We start from the raw sequence: 23,597 nt of genomic DNA, 5'->3' as shown, positions 1-23,597 counted from the left end.
GACATATCAGTTACTAGGTTCTTTCATTGTTTGCATCTCCATGAACTGTTTCATTTCCTTTCCAAGAATAATTCCATGTGAGCAGTGACTCAAACATTGACCCCGCCATTCCAGACTCTGTACCATTTTAAATATCTGCTTCGCCTATATCTCAGCTTCCTTAAGATTCATATGCCCTTTAGGTTCAAATTTGGTTGTCTGCCAATCCGCTATAGCTTTGTAACCCTGTTCCCACCAATCTGCTGTAACCTCATTGCACTGGACCTGACACCCCTATCCACCAACCCCTCACAGCCCTTCCGGCTAGTCCTCGCCCACTGCCACATCTACCATTCCCCTGTGCCCCTACAGCGCTGTCCACCAGTCCCTCATAGTCCTCCCACAGCCCTATCCACTAGTGCCTCATAGCCCTTCCACAGCCCTATCCACCAGTCCTTCTAGCCCCATGACGCCCGCCCCCAGCCACGAAAAGGCACACTCCCACATGCATGCTGCTCTCCTTTGTTTGCTCCCCCACCTTCACTTTGATGCCCCCTCCTGCCATGGTGGCAGGAGATGTCTTTCTCTCTGCCTCTGCTCCCTTCCCCATGGTCCTCACCCCCATTGGAATAAAACCTCCTGCATGACCCACTCTGTCTGGTGTTCAGAGACAAACTGAAAAGAGCAAAGCTGAAAAGAGTTAATGCTCGATGAACATTTTCCATGAAAAGTTTCAAGATAGCTGATATTGTTGGCCAGAACTAACACAAAACAAGGCAGAGCACATTAAGCTTTGTAACTGGAAATCTTCCCAGGAGATTCCATAATATTGAGAAAGGTCAGACTTGATTTTATGGTAAGATCTTATTCCTCAGCTAAAGGGCATAGCTGTTCCTTGACTAGAGGCCAAGATCATGGCTCACAAATAGCCATCGTGTCATAGCACACTCAGTTTCTACCAAGAACAAAAGCAAGCAGCCCTGGGCAACTTCCCTGCTAACCTAAAAACGCTCACAGATAGTTCAGGTCTTGCAATCAGCCTGGAGAAGATATACAGCATAACCATTATAGTCTCTGTTGCCTATTGCTAATCAAACCTATTTTTCTCTTTTGCTTAAACTTTTTTTTTTTTTTGCCATACTGGGTGACAATGCAGATGTTGGGTGGCTCTCCACAAATACCAAAGACAGCCCCAATGTTTTCATGCTGTAACTCATGCACCTGGAAATAAGGCAATAACAGCTCACGTGTAGAGTATGTCTTTCTGCTCAGCTCATTACAAAAGCTGCATGAAATAAAAATCAGTTGCTTTACAGGTGAAGCAACTGATTGATGCTCAGAAGATAAAGTAACTTGTTGACAATCACACAACTTAAAAGCAGTAGTGCTATGAGGGAAATCCCAGAAGTCTGTTGATACCAAATAAAGCAGAGAATTGATCAAAGTCTAACTCCAACCATGGAGATGAATGAAACTGCATCACACTCACTCAACAGACCCCGGTCAGTGTGTAGGCCAAAGCAGGCCATAAATACAGATCAAGAAGTCAGACACCATAGACCTAGTTGTTTCCAGGGACCACGTTCAGGAGAGGTAAGCAGCCTGCACAGAGGAGATGAAGGGCCAGTATCAAGGTAGGAAGAACTAAAGGGACACAACAGAGGTGGGTCTCGGGTCCGAAGCACGGATGCTGTTGGGCAGAGTGGTGGTGTAGTTCAGTGAAGCAGCCTCCCACCATTACTCCTTTGGGGTAGAGCCCTGCCAGAGGAAGCCAGCAAGGAAGAAGTGGAGTGGAAATGCTTGGGTCTCCTCTGCTGGGGCAGGGGCCTCTCCAGCCAGAGTTCCTGCAGCACAGAGGGCTTCCTAATCCAGGCTCCTGCCTGGTCTCCAACAAAGTAGATGCCCCACCTGGTTTCCCTGGATTCAGAGACAGAGTGGAATTCTCTCGAGCCAAGGTGATCAAAGGAAGCCCCCAGTCAGAACAGGCTGAGAATGGGACTGGGAAGGATGACAAGAATTCACTTGTGGGAGGGCTCACTGAGTGCCTCAATGCCCAAATCAATCCCAAACACCGCACTTGATGTACAACACATAAGGCCTCATTCAGAGAAATTCACAGCCCTACAAGGTATGTATGATTAGCCCATTTCCAGGTGGGTTCACAGCCATTCAGTAACCCGGACAAGGTCAAATTTGTAGGTGGTACAGCCAGAAGTTGAAATCTGACTCTAAGACTGTCTGTCCTCTGCCATACAGTGTTGTCTCATTGTCAGGGGACAGAGGGAATCAAGCTCCTAAGTGTAAATCTGGGATCAGGTTCCTGGTTCACAGCCCAGAGCTACCATTTACTACTTAAACAGCCTTGAATGAGGGATTTCATTTCTCTAAGTCTGTGTTTCTTCATGGATAAAATAGGGGGCTAAAAATAACACGCCAACATCAGAGTGCTGTTGCAAGGATTAAATCAGTTAGCACATGCACCGCTGTTCCCTCAGTGCCTGGCACAGATTGAGTTTTCGGTAATAGCATTTCTTATTGCTATTGCCTGTGAGACTGCTTTCTGACATGCAATCCATCACCACAACAATGTGATAAGAATTGGATAGAAGAGAGAGAATCTGGACACAAGCCCCAGCATGCGTTGGATATTAGCCCTGGACTGCCATTTTTCATACGGCTCTATCTACACAGGGCTCAGAGGAGCGATGGGAGCTGGTGGAGGAAGGAGTATGGACCTTCCTGGAAGGTGACATGCAGAAAAAAAAATTTCTGATGGGAAAAGAGAAGGAGGCATGGCAGGGTGAGATGGCAGAATAGACATCATCCAAAACACTCATTGAAGACCATAGGATTTAAGGCAGGAGAAAAGTTCTAGCAGCTCTCTTCAAGGTGCAGTGGGTTAAGTTGCTGCTTGTACGGCCAGCATCCCACATTGAAATGCCAGTTCAAGTCCTGGCTACTTCTCTTCTGATCCAGTTCCCTGACAATGCCTCTGGTGAGTCAACAGTAGAAGATGCCCCAAGGTCTTGGGCTCTTGCCCACCATATGGTAAGCCAGGTTAGAGTCCCTGGCCTCCTGGCTTAAGTCTGGCCCAGATCTGGCTGTGACTTCCATGTGGGGAAATGAATCAGCAGATAAAAGAATTCTGACTCTCCTCCTCTCTCTCTGACACTCTGCCTTCCAAGTAAATAAATACATATTTTTTTTAATGAGCTCAGGACTGGGTAGTTCAGAGCCTGACTCCATTGTTAAAGACATTGGGCACCACAGCTCAGGCAGCAGAGGTAGGGAACATGGCAGGGTGTTTGGCAGAGGGGGTCACATTTTAGGAATATGAACCATGGGCTGCTGACTTCCTTAGTTGCATACAGTCAGATGTGAAAGGCAGTCCCTAAAGCATATGACAATATCCCAGGAAGTTGTTATGGCTTGAAAACGCACGTCAGTGGACAATGAGAAAAGTAAGTTTGGTTGGCTAAGCAATGCTTCACTTCTAATCTTTCCTACCCCCAATTTAGACACTGAACAGTTCCTCCCTTGCTTGGAACCTGTGTCCTGCTCTGCAGGGCCTCTGTCTTCAGAACAGATTTCTTTTTCATTATATAACATTCACCCCGGGTTCTTGTGTTGCTGAAGGACTGCTAAGCACAGGCAGTTGTAATGGGCTGGAGAGTGGAAGCGACAGTGAGATGGGACAGGCAGGATTTATTGCCAGCTTCAGCAGCTGCCACTGATACTGTGTGCAAGCACCACTGCCAGTAATGATTCATCAGTGAAGTACCTAAGGTGGAATAAGTCATGGTCTAAGGCTGGGATGTCCAGTAAGGAGCCCCTGGCTATAGCGGGGGCTAGTTAAATCTATGGTAATTAAGATGTAATAATATTTAAAATTCAGCTTTTCAGGCACATTAGTCCCCTAGTCCAATGAGACTAATGGCAGCCCTACTGGACAATGTAGATTTGGAACACCTTCACAGCAAGTTTCTGTTGTACAGAGCCAACAGCTTTCCTGGGAGCTTGTTAGAAATGCAGAATCTGAGCCTCGCATGGCAGGACAACAAGTTCAGCCATCTTCAAAGGGGCATCCCGTATCAGAGTGCCATCTCAAGGCCCAGCTGCTCCGCTTCAGGTCCAGTTTCCTACCAACATACCTGGAAAGCAGAGACCCAAGAACTTCTGTCTCTGTCACCCATGTGGAAGATATGGAAGGAATTCTGGGTTCTGGGCTTCAGTCTGGCCCAGCTGTAATCATTACAGTGATGTAGGAGGAAACCGGTGGATAAAATATCTCTTTTCTTACTCTCTGTCTCTCCCACTCTTTGCCACATTTCAATGAATGAAATAAAGTTTTGTAAAAATGAAATACAGAAACTTAGGTAGTACCCCAGATCTATTGACCTAGAATTTGCCCTTGGACAAGAAGCCAGGGTGATCTGTTTGTTTAAGATGCACCAGCTTGAGAATTTCCGCCTGTTCAGAATGCCCCATCCAGCAGAAAGCAGACTGGAGAATAGGACAAAGAGACATACTCAGACTATACATTGATATCTGCCCACCAAGGCATAGAAGAACCCTTAAGCCCATCAGCTCTTGGCAATGAGCTGAGAGGTCCACGGACAACACCACTTTAGAGGGATGTCTGTTGCCCCCTTGCCCCGCAGGTGTGCTTTCTGGAATGTCCTGAAAAACAGGACACAATTCAGTGGCTCTTGGTAGTATGGCCAAGTACTGAAGAGGCTGAGAATTCTACAGATTTTTGAGATTCAAGGTCTCAATATTAATACAGCAAGAGGGCACATACTTGAATTTTCATTTTTCTGATTAGAAGCGTGAGTTCCTCCTTCCACCCACCCATTATTCCCAGCATCTGCACCACTATGGATGGTGATGCAAGTTAATAGTACAGGCTCTGAGGTCAGGCTGCCCAAATTCAAGTTCTGGCTCTGGTGCTTCACTAAGGTCAGAGTCATTTTGTTAAGTAAATTCACCAGGTTACCTTTCCACTTCGTGCCCCCAGGATCTTTCCAACATCTAGAGGACTTCTTTGCATAGGGAGCTTGTTTTCCAAAGAGAATCCCTAGAATGCTAGTGGAGAAATGATCATAACAGAGACCATTGGAAAAAGAAGGAGAAAAGATTAGACTCACAAGGGCCATTGGAAATGAGTTACCAACGGGTTGCAGTCAAGTCTCAGCATGTTCAAGTCTCCCTGAGTTGGGAGCTGCCAAGCTTCCCACCCTTGACCACCCCATGTCCCAGCCAGGCAATGTTAACTCTCCCCTTGTTGCTATTGGCAAACTCACTCTTCTAGATGTTATTACTCTCTGAGGCTGCGACCTGCAGCCCCTCCGTTTGCAGGGTGTCTGTCCCCTCATGCAGATACCTCCATGAGCACTCCCCTCCTTTCAAGAGCATCACCATGTGGAATCTGCCAAGCCTTGCAATTTCCTTGGTCCACAGGAAATGGCCAAAAGTGCTTGTTAAGTAAACAAGCCTTACCACGCTAGTCATCTAGACTAGAAGAGTTAATATGGCTTTGAAAATAACAAAATGGTCCCTGGGAGATAGCTTTAATATTTGAGCAGGATATGCAGTTCTTACGCCCACGGAGTAATCAAGCTGAAGAGAACTTTAAAGACTATCAATCTTGCTTAAATATTTACAAACTGGATCTCAGCAACTTGAAACACGTTCTTCAGGGTGTTTAAGGATACGGGAGGAAGAACCAGGACTCCAATCACAAGGCTCTTGTTTAAGACTTTATAAGTAGTCAGCATCACTCCTCTTCAAAAACACCCAGAGGAGGCCTCTTCTGCAGCAGGCTGCAGGGACCAGGAAAGTGGAGGTCTGGGGTCACGTGTGGGCTCACCTGGGAAGAAAGGTGATGTTGTCATAATGGATTTGCCACCATACATCTCTATGTTGCCTCTGGAGTTTTCTCTGTTGTAACCTTAAAACGAAACTATGATGGCAGCTCCCATGCCAGTCATGAAGAGCATCACAGTGAAAATCATGGCTGTCCAATCTGGAGGGTAGAGACATATCATCGTGCAGTGTAGCCAAGGGCAAACTTGAGTCCAACCTACCTAGCTTGGCCCTGCTCGGCAGGTGCCTCAAAGACCACCAAGGCTCAGACCAGGTCAGGATATGCTAACTCTGTTCCATCTTGTCTTTCCTGGGAATCTTTCTCTAGCTACTCTTCTGGTTTCATGACAACCATATTCACTTGCCCCTTTGTATTGAAACATCCATTATGGAGAAATACTGATGACTTTTTTTAAAACTTTTTTGTTTTTATTTTGAATTTTTGAATTTTGTGGTACAATTTTGTATAGACTCAGATTCCTCCCCCCCAAAAAAACTCCTACCTCCCAACAGATTTCCCTCATGTTGCTACAATAATATAGTCCTTCATAAGGAGTCATAATTCCATCAGTCTCTTATTTAAGTGTGCCCCAACACTGCTGGTACCAACAATATCAAACAGTCCAGCATCCCATCGTCTACACATTTCCAACAGTTTTACTGGGAGTCCATCTTTTGTTTGGAAGCAGAGATGCATGTTGCATTGTACCCCCAGAAATACTGATGACTTTTAATACCACCACTCCTATTGTTCAATGTTTACTATGTTCTTCTCTTTGGGATTTCTCTCCAGGCATGATCACCTACTTCCAGGGCCGGGCTCCTAATCACTCAACCTTTGCCCAGTCCATGTCACTGCCCTAGATACAAAGTTCTTGAGATTCAAATCCCAGGAACCAGGAACCCCAGGACAGTGGTTCTACACAAGTAGGCAGGCCAGGTTGCCTCCTGGGGGATCAGGCAGTCTTTGGAAATGTTGTCAGTTGTTCCACCTAGAGGGTGACTACAGGCATCTAGTAGGTAAGGCTAAGCTTGCTATAGCAAAAAGAATTGCTCCCAACACATAAAGATTCTGCACCCCGACATGTAGAGGCTACTCCTGCTACTGGCACTGGTATTGCTGCTGAGAAACCCTGCCCTGCAGTATTCTTTGCTGCTGCCCTTCTCCATGCATCCATACTCAATCGCAAAAGTCTGCTCTGTTCTACAGAACTGATAAAATCCATGACCAGCACTTTCTCCAAGAAGGCGGACACAGGGTGCAATCATATTGGAGAAATTCCCCATAAGTTTTAAGAAAAAAAAAGCCAGCGCCCCTGCCTTGTGTGTAGCAAGCACAACTGAAAGCCATGTAATTGGCACCAACCAGGGATGATCTCTTAATTCAAACCCCTGCTGACCCATGTAATGGCCGCACTTCCCAAACCTCTTCAAATCCAGCCTCTGGGTAATCTAATCCATGGGAGGCAGTCTCTCCCAGGTAGAACAGCCAGCTCACACTTCTGATTCAAACAGTCTCTCTGGATTTAAGTTACTGTGCCAGTTGTCCAGCAGTGTCTGGATTTTCGTTTGTGACAAATAAAGACAAACTTTGTAACAAGCACCTGGACATTTTACTGACCAAAGTGTCTTCCCCAAACCCCTCGCCAATTGGAAAGTGCCTTCTGCTACAACACTGAAGACCAGTTTGCTGTGGTAGTCTAATTCCTAGACAGGCTCATTTTGTTATGTCAAAATTCCCTCCAAGTACAGGAGAAAAAAATGTTTCAAATTAGAATCTGGATTGAGGGGTGGATGACAGTAGGTACAAATAAAAATTGAATCAGGTTTTAGATTTCCTTTTCATTGTCTCACTGATTTGTTGTGGAAGAGGGAACAAAGCCAGAGATGTTTCCCTGCAACCAGCCCCACCAGGCTGTCCAAGCGAGCCAGTTCCTCAAGGGGGCGCTGTGCTCCATCATCTCCCCCGGCTCCCCAGCTCACAGGCCCATGGGAACCTGAGCTGCAGCATCAGAGAGGGCTAGATCCAGTGCAGGCAGTTAGCTAGCAGTGCTGTGTTCATCTGAAACAGCCAAGCCACACCCCAAATCAAGAGCAAAATCACCTTAAAGAACCGAAGTCGATCTTTATGAATTCAGACCAACACCAAACTACTTAACGGCGATTCCAGGGGCTGGATCCCAGTGGGCTCTCAGCAGAGCCCCCAGCCCTCCAGCTCTGCAAACAGGATCTTATGTCTCTGTCTCTCTGTCTCTCTCTCTCTCTCTCTCCTCTAGCAAATAAGTAAAATAAACCAATACTTTAAAAATCAACCTGGGAAAAAGCAACAGTGGGATTGGAAGGGCTTCCCTGTGCATACTAAAACCGGTCCATCCTTTCCTCTCCTCGACCGCAGAGGGCATAGGAAAATGCAAAGGACAGGAGGGGATGGAGGAGGATGCTGGCTCGAAGTGCAGCTTCGAGCTTCCACACAAAGCAGTCAGAGGTATTTTATGGAGATGGAAAAGGCGTCAGGAGAAAGAAAGAGATCTGGGACATTGTTACATATCCACCCCTCATTTCAGAAGGCAGAAACTTCTAGAAAATGCACAGTGGACACAGCTGAAAGTGGGCAGTGTTTTTAGATCCCTGAAGAGCAATGTGGTATTCTTTACACAGCCACTGGGGCCAGCCCTCTGCTCTCAAAAACTGCCTTTCCTTCTTGCCAGCCACATGGCCCTGGACAAGTGGTTTCCTATACCTTTCTTGGTCTCAGCTTCCTCTTAAATAAAATGAGGATAATAAAGCTACCTACCTTGGGGGTGACTGCGCACTGAAATGAGCTTTAATATATCAAATCCTCAGAGTGGAGCCCAGCACCCCACAGGCACCCCAACAATTAGGACACTATGGAGTGAAGGACAAAGTCTGAGTTCAAAAGACTCGGTTTGGATTAGCAGTTAAGCCACTTGAGAGCACTGTGGTCTTAGGGAAGTTACCTGCCTACCTAAGCCCTGACTTTCCCATCAGCAATTTGGAGCTATTGCAAATATCAAGTACAGTGGTGCATGGAATAACGCACGTCATATTTGACTCACAGGCTATCAACAAGATCAACTGCAACAGTGGATCTAAGGCATGTAACTCAGTACTTGCATTAGAACATGGATTTGAGACATTCCTCTTTTTATCCAAGACAAACTGCCTAAAATTGCATCATTGCACCAATATATTGGTCTCTCCAGGCCTTCGCTATGGCTGTAACCGGGAGGTGGTTATAGAAGAAAAAGAAATGAGAGCCGTTTGTAGCTGGAAATCCTTTGGGAAGGTCTCAGTCCCTTGCTAGAAATGAGAATGCTTCCACTGTTGATCACACGGGGCAGAGGCAGAGTCTTCCATCAGAGCTCTGCCATGCTCTGACTGCATCCAAGGCCTGGCTTGGCCTCTCATGAGGTATATGAAACAAGTCTCCATAAGTTCTTTCAGCTTGACTTAGTCTCCTGACATGAGTGGCTGCTCCTAGAGCTGTAATAAGTATACAGCGGGCTAACACAGGCCACTCCATAGCAGGTATTCCATGCTCATCACCTCTCACTACCAGGACCATGAGGTCGCCACCCACACCCACCTCAAAGGGCTGCAAAATGATGAGGACAAACTCTCCTGTGTGAAAGTCTGGGTTCTCTGCAGCCAGAATGATTATTTTAGCTTCTGAATTTCAGATTAAGACAATAACTGCAACAAAGGAAATGGGGTCAGCCAGCTGGATATGTTTGAGAACACATATATACATACACTTTTTAAAAGGCAAGCCTACCATCAAAAGAGGAGTGGATAGAGAAACTGTGCTGCATCTACTCCATGGAGTACTACTCAGCCATTACAAAGAATGAAATTCTGCCATTTGCAACAAAATGGACTCAACTAGAGACCATTTTGCTCAGTAAAATGGGCCAATCGCAAAAGAACAAGTATCATATTTTCTCCCTGATGTGTCAAGCTTCATGCAAAATGTAAGCTCAGTAGATACATAGGAAAGCATATACATACATATATTTATCTAGAGGATCTTATAATGGAAGAAAGTATACCATGAATTGGAAATATATTGAAGTATCTCTACTTCTGAATTCAAAATGAACTCCCAAGGAAACTCTTAAATATATCTTGACACTAGAATGCTAGCCTTTACACCATTCTCTATACCTAAAATGTCATGATATACTTAAATAGCAGAATGATAGGTTTGTGACTGTTGTTGAGGGACTAAAGTATTATTATAATACAAAAAGTATAGAGACGGGCCCAGCGTGGTGGCCTAGCAGCTAAAGTCCTTGCCTTGAACGTGCCAGGATCCCATATGATCATCGGTTCTAATCCCAGGGGCCTCACTTCCCATCCAGCTCCCTGCTTGTAGCCTGGGAAGGCAGTCGAGGACGGCCCAAAGCCTTGGGACCCTGCACCCACGTGGGAGACCCAGAAGAGCTCCAGGCTTCCAGCTTCAGATCAGCACAGCACTGGCCATTGTGCTCACTTGGGGAGTGAATCATCAGACAGAAGATCTTTCTTCCATATAGAGACAGCAGTTCCACAGGAGGACAAACAAGAGCTTAAAGCAACAATACAATCACAAGATGTCTGTTTCATTTATTTTTATAAGATTTATTTATTTTTATTGGAAATTCAGATCTACAGAGAGGAGAGACAGAGAGAAAGATCTTCCATCCACTAATTCACTCTCTAAGAGGCCACATCCCGAGCTAAGCTGATCTGAAGCCAGGATCCAGGAGCCTCTTCCATGTCTCCCACATAAGTGCAGGGTCCCAAGGCTTTGGACCGTGCAGCACTGCTTTCCCAGGCCAGAAGCAGAGAGCTGGGTGGGAGGTCGAGCAGCTAGGACACAAACCGATGTTCATATGCGATCTTGGCACATGCAAGGTGAGGATTTAGCCACTAACCTATTGCAGCAGTCCTGTCTGCTTCATTTCTATATTTTTTGTGTTCTATATTAACTATCACATAGGAGAAAAAATATATATAGTATTTGTCTTTTGGTGACTGGCTTAATTTACTAAACATTATGGTTTCCAGTTATACCCATTTTTGTTAGAAAAGATGAGAAGTTAAGTTTTTGTAAAGATTAAAGGAAAAAGGAAGGGAGGTAGACTGAGGGAGGAGGAGCATGTGATTATCATCTTAGGCTTATGCCTGGGAAACATATGAAATCTGTTCTCTACTAATACAAACTTTAGAAAGTCAAACCTAGAGCCATGTAAGTGAAATGTGAACTTTTTCTTCCCGTGAGTTTGCATGGGAAGTGGGAATGCCTAAGCTATTCCCAGAGTATATTCTTGTTGAATGAAACCTGCCATACACAAACTGACACACCTAACATCTTTGTTGTACCTGTCCCACCTGCCCATCCACAATCAGCATGAGTTGCTAAGTTTAAGTTTATTTCTGTAGTTGAGTCTCTTTTGTTTATCTGACTCAAAAAGTAGAACAGCAAACCCGCTGGAGACTCACCTGCCAGTCATCCATCAGGAGGAGCTCACAGAGAACCTAGGATCAAGGGGTTGGGGTTGGGTTTGGGAACAAGCTGGCCCTGGTCATTTTTTTTCATCATCATGTTGCCCATAAATGAGGTTGGGATGCATCTTTTAAATGAAGTAAATGATAATCTGCCTTGCAAAGTTCCAACCGTGTATCAGACACTAGGTTAGGCACAGGATGCGGTGGTGAATGAGGCCCAAAGGGAAGTCACAGACACAGGCCACTAACCAGGAGGACAAATGATCGTGGGAGAACCAGCCTAATTAGTGAAGGGAAAGAGGATGCTGTGAAACTGACAGGGGAGGGGAAACCAACTTGGTTGGAGTAGTAAGAAAAGGCATTCTAGGAAGGTCAGGCTGGACAGGTCAGAGGAAGCTGCCTAGGCAGAGTGCTGCGGGGGCAGGGGGCACTCTAGGCCAAGCAATCAGCAAGTCCCTGAGTCACAGGGCCAGGAAGACCTCACTTTCTCTGACGCTTGGGAGGAGTCAGTTACTAATTCATAATGGAAGGTATAGCCTTATAAGCACCACCACAAAAAATAACTGCTGTCCTCAACTGACCACCTGCTTGTTCAGATACAAGGCTGAGAACTTGCAGCCAGGATCCTATTTGATCTGCACATTTCTATGGGCTAGGTGGGATGACTGTCTCTGTTTTGTACTAATGGTATCTGAGGCACAGATAGGTTAGGGTGACCAGAAACACACACACAGCAAATGTCAGGGGCTATGATCAAACCTCTACGTCTGTCTCTAGAGCCCATGATTTAAACCACCACCATAGTCCAGGACCCAGCCCACCTGGAAAAGGCTTCTAGACACACATGCTCCATCATAACACCATCCTAACTGAGCTATCACTTTGGGGGCGGGGAGGGATTGCTATTGATATCAAGCAAAGAAGGAAGCTGCGCCATGACTTTTGTATCATTGTTTCTACTTGAGTTTTGTACTCACAGGCAAATGAAGAGTTCCACATCTCTTTCAGGTAATCTGTTTATCCTATTTGTTCCTCCAAATAAAAGAATCAGAAAGGCCCTTCCTACTTACCCCGATGACTGATGACCTGTTCCTAACAGCCTGTCGAAGGAGGGCTGCCTATTGCTGGCATACCTCAGCCTGGCAGTGACTGTGAAGCTGGATTCGAGTCTGTTCTCTTCAACCCTCCATGACTCATCCACTCCATCCCTGGAAGAGGCCCTGGAGTGACCTCCAAGCACTGCACAGTCGGCTGCAGCCCACCTGCCATTTCCTGCTGGGGTGGCACAAGTTTCACACAGGCGGCAGATAAGAAATGGTTCTCCAGTTTTGCCGCTTTGTCCAACTAAGTCAAACATGGAGATGTTCCACTCAGAGGCCAGCAAACCAAGAACCTTGAAAGCAAATGAAAGAAGGTCTTATTGCCTTTCGTAATTGATAGGATGTCAGTATAAACCTTGGCTTTGGGAAGTCCATAGATTCTACTGGAATGTCATTTTGTAATATTGATGATCAGGTCTTGAGTCCAACTTGCAAATGCAAGGCCTCAGAGGTCAAGAGCAACAAAACTTAGCATTTACTGAACACTTCCCACGTGCTGACCCCTGGAAGCACCTACATACATATTTCAGCTTTTTAAAAAAAGATTTATTTATTTTAATTGGAAGTTAGATATACAGAGAGGAAGAGCGACAGATAACAAAGATTTTTTGTCTGCTGATTCACTCCCCAAGTGCCTGCAATGGCAGGAACTGAGCCAATCTGAAGCCAGGAGCTAGGAGCTTCTTCCAGGTCTCCCACGTGGGTGCGGGGTCCCAAGGCTTTGGGCCATCCTCGACTGCTTTCCCAGGCCACTAACAGGGAGCTGTATGGGAAGCACGGTCGCCTCAGCACCCATATGGGATCCTCGCACATGCAAGGCAAGGACTTTAACTGCTAGGCTACCATGTTAGGCCCATCATTTCAACTTTTATAGCATGTCTATGTGGTAGTAATTATAATTGCCTCCTTTTTAAAGATGAAAACATGGAGACAGAGAGCTGTAAGTTTTATAGCTAGCTCGCAGAGAGGAGTGGGCCATTCAGTTCCAGCTCATGCCCAGAGCTATTCATCATTTTTATCTTTTCTTTCTGAACCTTAGAAAGTCAAGCCTAGAGCTACAATAAGTAGAATTTATTCCAAAACTTACCACAAAACAATCACATTTCATAATTGTTTTTTCATTAGGATCTACAATTTATAAAGAACTCAGGAAACACAATTCTTAAAGGAGTTTTTGGTCCTACAGGAAATAATATACCTAAAAATGGCTTTAGAATTAAGTATACTCCTCAAGATCTATAGGCAATAGATTTTAGAGGGGACATTATTACTGATTGAGGGATTGGGGACTTGAGGAGTTGTGATGCAATGATTAGGAGAGGTTCCATGGGGCTGGAGGTTGACTTTGAAGAATGAACATGCTTTAGAGAGCTACAAATTCTTCAAATGAGGAATCCCGGGAGACCAATAGTCAGGTAAAGATGTGGACTTGGCTTGACAGTCCTATTGATGACTCTGCAGTAGTTTGAGAGTGAGAGCTATGCTGCTTCTTCCTGTTCACCCTTTGCACAGATACCGCTCCAAAGGCCTGATTAGTTAATGACCCAAAAACATCAGCAAAGTTAATCCCATCAGCCAAATAAAATACACGTGTTCATTTCCCTCATTCGCTTCATCTCACTTAATGCATCCTTAACACAATATTTTTTCTTTCCCATTTACTTTAAACAATACTGAATGATTTATTTCATACATGAAAGGAAATCTCCTCAAACAGCAGATAGTTTTCTGCTTAAAATCAAGCATTTTCTTCTTTGCTTTTTCAAGTCATCTCAGTAGTTACAGTGCAGGACTGACTAATAAGAGTCTATATACAATAGCACCAAGTTTAAACAACAAAAAGAGGAAGAACATTGAGTGAACTAACAATTATTAATTTAAAAGCCTCCTTAAAAATGTTATCTGTTCTAATCATATGATCTAAGTGTATCCTTAAGAATGAGTACCCGAAATTTACAAGGTTATTGTTACAAGAATGTGATTATTGTCATGAAGTCATTCAAGTTTGCACCATTTTCTTCAGGATCATCCCTTGCAATGGATACTCAATCAAAGATTCTAGAAGAATCTGCACTCTGCTTCTGCTGCTCCTGGGCATGCTGGTCCAAAGAAGGCAGAAATCTGTTGTCTCTGGATCTGATTGATAACAAGTGACTCTTTGGTGCTGCCAGCTGAGTTGTTGTATGTGAACTCCCAGCTAAGGTTTCCACAGTCCACTAGCTCTAGCTGACCATGTCCAGGTTGTCCAGGCCAGTATCCAACCTTTGCACACTGAGTAGATGGGAAATATTCCAGGAGCCTGAAATCCCACAATGAGCTCAGTACCCTCATGACAAGTCACCTGCACACTGGCAAAGAGCACGACAACCAGTGTTGGTGATCAGCCTGGCATTCAACCCTCAGAGTCCAGATCGGAGTAGGTCCCCAGAGTCTGTGCGAGGATCCAGGGACAGCATGTAATGCATGAATCTCTGCAGGATCCTGAAAGATGCAATCTGCCGGTCACTCATGCCGGGAACTGACATGATCATACAGTGACACCCTGAGGACCACAGCTTATTTCTCAGTGCCACTAATTAACTGATGTCCTTGTTATTCAGAGTTGGCCCTAAAATGATCTAACAGCGGCAGTCTTTCAGGATACCGAAGGAGAAAGTCCCGAAGGACCCTGCGCATTGATCCGTGATACCACTGAGAAATGTCACGTTATTCTATCCTCCTCCACCAATATAAGCATGGGGATCAGCCTTGAGGCACAATGGCTTAAGCCACCACCTGCAATGCAGGCGGCCCCTCTTGGAATGCCAGTTGAGTCCCAGTTGCTCCACTTCCAACCCAGTTCTCTGCTATGCACTGGGGAAGCAATGAAGGATGTCCCAATACTTGGACCTCTGTCATCTATGTCAGAGACCTGGATGAAGTTCCAACCTTCAGGATTTGGCCTGGCCAGGCATTGCTATTAGGACCATATGTGAAGTGAAGCAGTGGGTGGAATAGCTCACTCACTCTCTTTCTTTCTTTTAGTTTCCCTTTCCATTTTCTTCCCCACTGCCAACTTATCTTATAAGTAAACAAATAAATCTGCAATGAATAATAATAATAAGCATGGGAAATCCCTCAAATATGATCAGATAGTTTGGGCTAGAAGTCTGATTCCATCACATACAAGCTATGTGATCCACCACTTGTTACTTCCTCTTTCTATGACTTCATTTCCTGCTCTGGAAACTGCAGATAAAACTATAATGGGGTCTTATTAAAAGTGACATGATTAATATACATCATGCAAATTAGCCCTTGCCACAATGCCTAGGCAAAGACCCTCTCCTTCAGAATTATATTTGGTAATAAAATGATGATGATGGGAAGGATAGATGATGTTGAGCATAGCGACAATGATAATTATTATCAAAAACTCTATCTATAGAATTTTCCTGCAATGAGTGAGATAGTGCCATGAGAAGATTGATCGATAGCTGGGCATCACCTGTATCCAACACTTGGACCTCAGGGCACCATGGACTGGTTACTGACAGATGAACGCTAACCTACCATCTACACAGATATGGGCAAGGAGCAGGGCATAGCTTCATTGTTTGATGAGCACAAGGATGGAAATACCCTTAAACAATCATTGCACTCTTCATAGAACCTGGCCCAGCCAGTAGCCAGGCAAATACCAGATCAGTACACAGCACTGAAATGCCACCTACCATTGGCTTTCTGGCAGCAAGGGGGATTGGGTAAGTGAGCACAATTGGACTTGATGGCCCTCAGAACTTATTCTAAAAACTCCCTATACATGTGTCTGCTGATAATAAAATGTGCAGACTGCAGGGCCCCCATGTCAGACCCTCTAAACCAGAATGTCCTGGAGTTGTTTGGGAAATCTGCATATAATGAGCTGGCACCAAACGTCCCTAAAGACACTACGCTTGAAGGAACTGACCATCTGGAGTAAGAGAATGGAAAGGAAAGCCAGTAGCTATTCTCCACTTGTCTTCCTTCAGCAGCAAGTGGCCAAACTGGGATGAAAGAGCCTTGGCCTTACACACGCTTCATTCCCTCTCCTCCTCAATATGCAAAATTATTGAAATGTTCCTTTCCACTCCTGATAATCTGTGATTCTTTGTGCTTGCGGACTGTCCTCCTCTCGAGAATTTTGAGGCCAGGTGACTGTGTACATATCTCTAGGCCTCAGTTCTACCCCTGCTGCATCTTTAGGCTTACAAGTTAGCACTAATCATGTAAGTATTTCTATACTAAGGACTTACATGTGAGCATGGCCACAATCGAAAGGACAAAAGCAACGTATGTAGTGTTACTGATACTTGAAGAAGCAGACCTGCACTGCTGAGAAGGGTACCGGCTGTTTCAGCTTTTCAACATGCTGAAAACATCCCAAAATATCCAGATTGCATCTTTGATTCAGAAGCTCCAGTTTGGAGATCTATCCTAAACAAAGAAAATCATAAAGACATTTAACTATGGTGCTATTGCTGGCAGTAAAACACTAACATAACATCCTTATCCAATAGTAGAGCTTATATAAATAACATACCGTGCTTCCATGTGACAATACCAGGCAGTAACTTAAAATTCAATGTTATAAAGATTTCTATTTTTATCTATTTATTGAAAAGGTAGGCTATGGACAGAGAGAGAGAGGAGGAGGATTAATTCCATCTGTTGATTCACTCCTCCAAGGGCTATGGCACCTGAAGCTGGGTTACTCCAAAGTCAGGAGCCAGGAATCCCATGCAGCTCTTCCCCCTGGATGGCAGCGCCTGAGTACCTGAGCCACCACCTGCTGCATCCCAGATGCATTAGCAGGAAGCTGACTGAGAAACAGAATTGCTAGGACTTGAGCCAGCCCTCTTCATCAGAGGGAAGCAACATCCCAACAGTGGCTTACACTATCAAGCCACACGGTGTGACCCTAAAAATGATATTTTAAATGTACATTTAGTGATTCTGATGCCACAATGTGCTGGTGAATAAATAAGCAGAGTATAAACGACACGCATACTAGTCCATTTTAGTTTGTTTCTTTAAAAAACACTCAAACTTGCAAAGAAAAGATTACATACACCAGACATGGAAAGGGAAGTAACGGGAAATAACAGATGGATTTTTGCTTGTTTTGCTTATTTCAATTTTCATATTTTTGTTAACATCTTAAAACAGATTTAGATTATTTTTACCGGAGAGTGAGATGCACAGAGAGAAGGAGAGACAGAGAGGGAAATCTTTTATCTGTTGATTCACTCCCCAAGCAGCCGCAATGGCAAGAGCTGTGCTGATCCAAAGCCAGGAGCTGGGAGCCACTTCCAGGTCTCCCACGCTAGTGCAGGGTCCCAAGGCCTTGAGCCGTCCTCCACTGCCTTCCCTGGTTATAAGCAGGGAGCTGGATGGGAAGTGGAGCTGCCGGGATCAGAATCGGTGCCCATATGGGATCCTGGCGCTTGCAAGGCGAGGACTTTTAGCCACTAGGCCCGGTTAACATTTTGAAATAAGGAAATAAATAAATAAGGAAGGTGGAGTTTTCATTTAAAAGAGATGCTGCATAGCACACCTGTTAAGAAAAAGCACGCATTAAACTTAATTCCTTGGCTAAGCCTTAATTCCTCAGGTCAGAGGCACTTCACACTGGCTGGGTCCTCAGACTTCTAGGAGCCTGGATTCCCTCTGTGGCTGCCAGTGGTTCTCTGCTGAGCTCAATCACTTCTGTTTCTTCATGGTCCTCAGGGAGAGCACCGGGGTGCGGATGCACAGATACTAACCTCAGACTAAAGGCCATGGTCACAGCCCCTCATTTGTCAGATGCACTTACTTGGTTAGAGTAGAAAGACCTGAAGTTAAAAACCCAGGTGGCGCAGTGGTTAAAGTCCTCACCTTGCACGCCCGGGATCCCATATGGGCGCCGGTTCTAATCCCGGCAGCCCCGCTTCCTTTCCGGCTCCCTGCCTGTGGCCCGGGAGGGCAGTCGAGGACGGCCCAAGGCTTTGGGACCCTGCACCCGCGTGGGAGACCCGGAAGAGGCTCCTGGCTTCGGATCGGCATAGCATTGGCTGTGGCGCTCACTTGGGGAGTGAATCATCGGATGGAAGATCTTCCTCTCTGTCTCTCCTCTCTGTATATCCGCCTTTCCAATAAAAAATAATAATAATAAAAATAAATCTTTTAAAAAACCCAGGTGAAAGAGGGAGTGTGGCTGGTGGAGGGGCCCACTCTTCCCTCTGCTTCTCTGGCCTCCCTCCTAGGGGATTCCCACACTTACAAATGTCTAGTGCAATGGTGGTCGTTTTATTCAACGATAACCTGAAACAGAAGTAGCTTGCTTTTCGTATCAGTGGGGTAGCTCTTTATCCCACCTATTTCCTGAAGAGAGCCTTGCAGAGGGAGAGTTCTTTCTGCCTGATCTATGGCTTCCTTAATGCATGACCAGCCTAGGCCATAAACTAGATATAGGACCAGCTGTTCAGCATCTGAGGTCAGATAAGATTAGCTGTATCCAGGATAAAGCATGCTGTTAGTAAAACCTCTAGTATGTTTCTAACTGCCCTCCCTCCCTCTCTGTTTGCCACCTGCCTCCTTTCAATTTGTAAAATAGTGGTCTGATCAAGTTTGAAAGGAAAGGAAAGATTTAGGGTGTGTAGGTTCCAACTCCTTCACGGAGAAGGTGAGAGGCAGAGTGAAGCGTGTGGCTCACTTGCAATGTAGGCAGATGAACCCAGAATCGCCTTGAGGGAGAGGCGCAGTGAGTGCCTCACACACGTCAGCCTTTACCCAGTTCATAAGACTGTTGTTTCAGTTGCTCAAGGGAAAATAGCCCAAGGACAAAACCCTCCATCCTTGCCTGCTTCTTCCCTGAGATCCTGGCACGCTGATGGATTCCTGAACACTCCTAGGTGGTGCTTTGGGTGATGGATGGTAGCAAGCGTCTTTCCAGGTCTGCTGTGCAACTTCCTAATGCAACATTCCAGAAGCTATGGCACACCTTGCACTAACCACCCCAGATGTAAGAGCAGGTAAAACTGTCTACATTCATCAGGCTGTGGACTTCAAACTTCTTGCTATGTTCTCTGAAAATGAAGCTTCCACTAAGGAAAAGCTGGTGGAATCAAAGAAAGAGCGGGAACCAGCAGAACATGTATTCGGTCTCTAGCAAAGCTGATTCCTAGGGATTCAAAAGCCGTTGCTTCAGGGAACCATGTACACAGAACTGCTAGAAAGCTGCGAATGCAGCAAGCACCTTGGCTGACCAATGAGAACGTTCTGCCCTTGTTTCTACAAGCAGTTGTACAAGAGGCAGAGAATCCCTCCCCGTCTGCTCCAACCCTCTAGTTCTCAACCCTCAACAGGACTCTTTCTCACCCTGATTTCACAGCTGAGCTTGCTTTGAGGAACTCAGGGTTCAAATTGATGCTTTCTACAACCAGCTCTGCCACTAGCTGCCAATGCCATCTGAAGCTTGGCGGATTGGCGACGCCTCAAGCCAGGCTGCTGAGTGTTAGTTCTGTAGTGTGTCTTACAGCCTAGGGGACTGCCCCCCTCCGCACATGACATTATAGCATGAAGAGCAAAACCTTCCAGAACACCATGGGGGGAAGGGCAACTAACTGCTCCACGTGCTTGGTATTCAGACACTTCACAGGTGAGCATCATGATGGGGCCACCTGCAAGCCTGGCATGATGAGCCTGAGAAATCAGTAGGTGTCCCATGTATGTGAGTTCTTCCCACCCACATGGGGGACCCTGATAGAATTCCAGGCTCCCAGCTTGCCTCCAGCCATGACAGCCATCTGAAGACTAAAGCAACAGATGGAACATTCTCTCTCTCTTTCTCCCTGCTTTCTGCCTTTCAAATAAATAAATCCTAAAAGAAGATACTTTATGAATAATAGTGATGCCACTAACTCCCAGACACTGTGTTTACCCAAGAACTTTTTAAAAAAATATTTATTTTTATTGGAAAGGCAGATGTTGCAGAGAGAGAAGAGGTAGAGAAAGGCCTGCCATCTGCTGATTCACTCCCCAAATGGCCCCACAGCCAGAGCTGAGCCAATCCAAAGCTAGGAGCCAGGAGCTTCTTCTAAGTCTCCTACCTGGGTCTTCAGGAACCAAGGACTTGGGCAATCCTCCATTGCCTTACCAGGTCATTAAGTAGATAGCTGAGTTGGCATTGGAATAGCCAGGACATGAACTGGCACCCATATGGGATGCCTGCACTGGCAGGAAGAGGATTAGTCTGTTAAACCACTGTGCTGACCATCCCCTTCCCGAAGCCACTTTTCAAAACATTATTTTTTAAGATTTATTTTGATTAGAAAGTCAGACTTACAGAGAGAAGGAGAGACACAAAGATCTTCTTCTGCTGGTTCACTCCCCAGGCAGCCGCTACTGCCAGAGCTAAGCTGAACTGAACCAGGAGCTTTTTCCAGGTCTCCCATGGGGTGCAGGGTCCCAGGCCACAAGCAGGGAGCTGGAAGAAAAGCAGAGCAGCTGGGACACACATCGGTGCCCACATTGGATCCCAGCACATGCAAGGTGAGGACTTTAGCCACTAGGCTACCGCACGGGACCTGACTTTTCATAACATTTTTGTCTCACCAAGACCATATATTTATTGTTACAAGGTCACAAAAACAAAATGAATAAAGATGTGCTGAAATCCATTCTTTTCTGGTGATGAGATGCAGAAATTGGCGAGAGAATATTCTCCCACTGCTCTCCCCCTTGCGCCAATCAGCGACCTGCGTGTCCCTGGGCTTGGCCTCTGGCCACTTTTCTCTGGTGGACCCCATCCAGAGCCAAGCAGGATGTCCCTTGTGCCTCCTCCGCCCCCGTGGGCTTCTTGTCTGGAAAAGCCCAGAGGCTCTCCCACTTCCTGGCATTTCCTCTCTGTTGTGTGAAAGGTTCCCAGCCTGTGCACTTGCTGGGTGTGTGGAGTGAGTGGCTCTCCTCAGGCTGTGGGCCAGAGACTAGGCTCCAACGCAAAGGAAGGCACCTTTAAAGGCTTGGGGTGGGAGGGGGGAGGTATTGGCTTCCCCCCAGACATCCACCCTCCTGCCTGGGGCCAGGGCACCTCCTACTGAGGGGGCGGTGTTGCAGAGTCGCTGGCCCCTCAGCTGGCTTGGATACACCTTATGTGATGTTTAATCCCCAATTTCTCTATTTTGTAACTATCCTGATGAACTTCTGTGACGATCAGGTGAAGAACTAGCAAGCACCTTGCATGGCACCACAGTCCATGAACCATAGCAGCTTTATAATAAGTGGCTACCTCTTTGGTTAAGCAGATCATAACACAGTGCTGCGTGGATGTTGTGCCAGCCCAAAGTGATACATCTCAGCTGCTACACTAACCAGAGGAAGAGGCAAAAGGCATCGCCGCTAGTGGTGTCCGGAGATAGGATAAGGCAATCTGAGTGTTCACTGGATATCACCTTTCTATTGTATGGACACTAAGTAAGGTGCTAAATCAGCAATATGAAATATATATTATCCATGGAAAGCAGTAGGTGTGTGTGGAAGAAAGAGACCCACAGATATATTCTTTAAAAGTTTCTAGCAGACACATTTGAAAGAGTCAAAGGAACCATGAGATTACTAACCTAGTATTGCCAATCATTATGGCTTTGGCCCATGATTAGTGTTTTGCAACTGGAATTTTATGTATTTTCTTCACCCACAATCTCTCAAATGTGGTGTACATGCTCTCCTCCTGCACACCTTCATTCAGACGGACCTGCCTCCACTCCCAGGTTCAGGGCTCAGTGCTGGTTGCAGTACTGGACTGGGCAGGTCTGAGTCCTTGCCTTGTTTTCTTTACCATTCACCTACTGGTAGATAGTTAGGTTGACTCCATAACCTGGTTCTTATGAATAATGCCACAAAGCACCTGGCAGTGTAGATGTCTCCTTGACAATCTGATTTTATTTTGTATGGATGTATATCCAGTTTTGGCATTGCTGGATCTCTGATTCTTTCTTTTCTCTTTTCTGTTTCTTTTTGAGGAGAAGTCAGATTTACAGAGAGTAGGAGATACAGATAGAAAGATCTTCCATCTGCTAGTTCACTTCCTAAGTGACCACCATGGCCAGAGCTGAGCTGATCCAAAGCCAGGAGCCAGGAGCTTCCTCTGGGTCTCCCATGTGAATGCAGGGTCCCAAGACTTTGGGCCATTCTCCACTGCTTTCACAGGCCACAAGCAGAGAGCTTGATGGCAAGTGGAGCAGCTGAGATACAAACCAGCACCCATTTGGGATCCCAGCACATGCAAGGTAATGACTTTAGCCACTAGGCTACCATGCTTGGTCCTGGATCTTTGATTCTTAAATGCTCATCTGAGACTCCTACTGAAAAAGGACCAAGTTGCCTCTGTCCCAGTGTCCCCACCCTGTTTGTGTCATGATACTTAGAAGAACAGTAATATACAGCACCCTGAAGCTCCTGGATGACTATCCATGAGTGCCCGGCCACCCAAGGGTGTAGGGGATCTGAGTTTTTCAGCTCAGCAGTATAGCACGTTTCAGCAAGCAGCAAGCTCAGATCCATGGCTACTAGGAACTTTGCTTTGTATGTGTGATTGGGGGGTGGGGAGATGTGTCTTGAGTTGAGGCATGTTTTATATTACAATCTTCACAAACAACATTCTTGTCAATTAAACACTATATTAGTATAACCCTTCCTTTCCACAAAGAGTGAGCAAGCAGCTGCCAGAGCATGCACACCCAAGCTATAGCTGTCAGTGACTAGAGTCAAGAGTGATGCACAGCCAGAAACACCGAGCTTGGGGTCCGCTTCCCCCTTGTATTCTGTTATGCCCCTATGCTATGGGGTTGATGGTGAGTTGCGCAATGTCGCCAGGGCACCAATCATGTTGGGGTAGCAAATTGTACAGCTGGGATTTGTGGTGCCCTGGCCCCTCCAGTTGGGAACAGCAAGACTGTGTGTGGGAAATGAGCTCAGAGCTGGAAGGATATCCAGGAAGATGGGAAGCTCTACTCAGGTGGGGAAGGTGGCTATTGTCCTACCTTTGGCATCAGCTTAAAACCTCACTCTCAGGGCCTGCCAACTGTTGGTTGTGTACCTTGGGCAAGTTACTTGGCCTCTCTTAGGCTTTCGTCTCCTTCCAGA

The 23,597-nt window shown here is 45.8% G+C and overlaps 1 pseudogene; it reads right to left on the bottom strand.

Annotated features, from left to right (window-relative positions):
* Positions 1 to 18,475, bottom strand: part of LOC121164370 — a 42,478-nt pseudogene extending 24,003 nt beyond the window's left edge.
* Positions 18,476 to 23,597: the final 5,122 nt, after the last annotated feature.

The sequence above is a fragment of the Ochotona curzoniae genome, unplaced genomic scaffold (genome assembly GCF_017591425.1).
Source record: "Ochotona curzoniae isolate NIBS_2020 unplaced genomic scaffold, NIBS_Ocur_1.0 contig_66, whole genome shotgun sequence".
Taxonomy (NCBI): domain Eukaryota; kingdom Metazoa; phylum Chordata; class Mammalia; order Lagomorpha; family Ochotonidae; genus Ochotona; species Ochotona curzoniae.
The sequence above is the reverse complement of the archived record's forward strand: the minus strand, read 5'-3'. Positions and strand labels throughout refer to the sequence as shown.